The sequence below is a fragment of the Branchiostoma belcheri genome, unplaced genomic scaffold (genome assembly GCF_001625305.1).
Source record: "Branchiostoma belcheri isolate BF01 breed outbred unplaced genomic scaffold, Haploidv18h27 scaffold196, whole genome shotgun sequence".
In the NCBI taxonomy this organism is placed as follows: Eukaryota; Metazoa; Chordata; class Leptocardii; order Amphioxiformes; family Branchiostomatidae; genus Branchiostoma; species Branchiostoma belcheri.
In genome coordinates, this window is record NW_017803446.1 from 343201 (window position 1) to 346044 (window position 2844).

The following is a 2844-nucleotide window of genomic DNA, read 5'->3' on the forward strand; positions in this document are numbered from 1 at the left end:
TTTTTTATATTCCAACATGCAATCACAAGACGTGATTACGGTACACTCAAGTTTTTTCAACTTATATATATTAATGCCGCCACCAACACAACACTCATTTTCACCTGAGTGAAGTGAGGAAAGTCGTGTGAAATGCCTTTCCCAAAGGCATAAGATCGGTCGCATGTCTACCCTGGATGCCAAACTAGTATCGGGCCGTTAGTCGTTTTCCTTCGGCAGCCAAGAGAACTTCGCCCACATATCTAAATTACCGCTACGGGGGAGTTGAGGGCCAGCCAAACTCCCCCCGGGCTAGACTCCCCCGTCGCGCTAATTTACACCGGCGAGCGAAGGGCTCTTGCGGCCGTGAAAACGAGTTTCGCTTCCAGGGGTATGGCAAGTCAGAACTCGAAACCGAGACCTCTTGGTTCCGAGTCGAGCACTCTGCACCTTCGCCACACGACCCCACATTGTCACTGGTCATCGTCGAGAACGACGGACGAACATCAACAACAGTGACCTCTCACCCCTCCGCGCGTTGTTTTGAAACCTGCCCCGCGCGCCAGGTAACACGAACTCTGTTCTTTCAGGGACAAACACAGGCGAACAAAGAACAGCGTACTCACCTCTGTACAAATAACATTACCTGTTAGCACGCTGCTGCGCCACACAGACGGCTCTACCGCAAGAACTAACTTTCATCTGAGACCAACGTACTGAGAAAGGTGGGCGTCACTGGAGGTAATAAGGCTTGATCTGTATAAGAGTATTTAAATCGCTTGCAGATCTTGAGTCAATCTTGAGTGCCGTGGGGTCGTGTGGCGTAGCTTCAGAGTGCTCGACTCGGAACCTAGAGGTCCCGGGTTCGAGTCCTGACATGCCACCGACCTTGTGCTCTTGGGAAAGGCACTTTACACGACTTTCCTCACTTCGCTCAGGTGAAAATGAGTTGGTTGCGGCATTAATATAAGTTTAAAAAACTTGAGTGTGCCGTCACCACGTCTTGTGAGTACATGTTGGAAATTGTAAAAAAAAAGAGTCAATCGCAACGAGTGTCTTTTTTCGTCATAATTGCTAGTAACCTGGTGCATCGACACTGACTATTCAGAAATTCAGTTTGAGCAAAGATTGGTCTTGATCGTCATAAATTCGTTAGAATCTAGTCAAAATTCGAGTTAACTAAAAGGCTAACTCTGACTGGTCGTGGTCAGAGTTAGTGTGATAGAGTTGGGTTTCATGTTTGTAATTGGTTGGATATTGTTGTACATTAGGTGGGCGGTAGTAACGATTTAAAAAACAACAACAAATAAACCTTGACTCAAATTTGACTCAAATTTAAGTCACCGACACCACACTAATCTTCACAAAAAAGAACGTACACCTTGGGACGTTTAGTTATTATAAAACCAGTTGCAACTGTACCGTTTCTTCATGGGCACTAGAGAGCACAGTTTGCCGCAAACTGCACTCTCTATCTAGCTTTGACCAACTCCCCTGGCATGTTATCTCTCTTTCTGGTCAATTTCTACTCTTTCAAGCCGCCATCCGAAGCCTGTTAGAGGCAACAACACACAGTTCAAGCCCGCCAAAACTTTCAAAAGCCGACATGTGGCACAGCACAGCAGTATCATATTACCTCGTGTAAATAATGGTGAAGTGGGCACTGATGAGTGCAGCTAAAATCAGACTTCATCAACTACAACTATTGTATCATATACATAGGCATTAATTATCGCTAGAAGAAAGTCTTTGAGTTATGTGTTTCATTATCAAACGATGTTACATAATTCAATTCAGCCTTGCTTGCGTTACGTTGTATAATGTTATGCATTCTACATTGTATAATGGTGCTTGAAAGGACAGTGGCCTTGTATATAGTATATATAGTATTCGTACCACGTGTATTTCTCTCATGTCTTAGGGACTGTACGATATTTACCGGGGGGGGAGGGCTGGTGCAAAATGGTCCGGTAAAAACACGGCGGTCGGTTGCTAGGCTAAAAGTCGCATTGCTAGGGAGGTATCGGGTTACAGAACGCGTTCGAACGTGGCCGCGCGGGAGTCCCAGGCCGGCCCGGGGGCAACGGGTAAAATTTGAAAATAAACAAAAGTAATTGGAGAGTAAATACTCGTCAAAATAAAATGTAATAAGTGATTTTGGTTACCTCAAATGTTATTCTTGAACTGTCTTTGCTCCGCTTTGTGTACATTTGCTTCCAAATGAGATCAATTTCGGATTTCAAAAAGGGTTCACGACAACCAAACAACTGATTTTAAGAGGCCCCGAAAATTAAAAATAAGGTTAGATTTTTGGATTTTTAGAAATATTACAGTAAATTTAAACTTTCTGTCTTAGGATTTTTTTATTTTTTAACTAAAACTCGACTTACAGTCAAAAGAAGAGCTAAAAACGCAGTGTTTTAACTTTAAATACCGATAATTCATAATCGCGGCCATATTTTAAAAATCCCTAAGACAGAAATCTGCGGAAATTGTTCCTCTTCCAAACAAGCCCTCAATGAGGTAATTTGAGCGATTTTTGGGAATGGTTAAAATACCATGTTTGCACGCATGCTATGACACGTGGATATGGGGACCTGGATTTTATAACAGCGTCAACAAGAATTCTGACCTTCAAGGTCACCCAGGATGACGGCAGTAGCTTCGTTACATGTTACATATCCACAATAAAATCACGGCATAGATGTAATATTTTGAAAACGGTTCATATTTGTGGAAAGGTGGATTTTTCCTGTTCCGTGGTTCCCAAGTAAAAAAGGGCTTGAAGTAGCCGGTTGTAGCGGCTTTACTGTAAATGACCGCGGGTAACCCCAGATCGAACGCCCGCTCTATTCGAATGACGTC

General features: G+C 43.4%; 1 protein-coding gene across 1 annotated transcript in view; it reads left to right on the forward strand.

Annotated features, from left to right (window-relative positions):
• Nucleotides 1–593: 593 nt before the first annotated feature.
• LOC109468236 overlaps nt 594–2844 on the forward strand; it is a 13343-nt gene continuing 11092 nt past the window's right edge. The window contains exon 1 of the mRNA XM_019766487.1: nt 594–720. The gene's annotated coding sequence lies outside the window, so the exon portion shown is untranslated. The remainder of the gene's footprint in view (nt 721–2844) is intronic.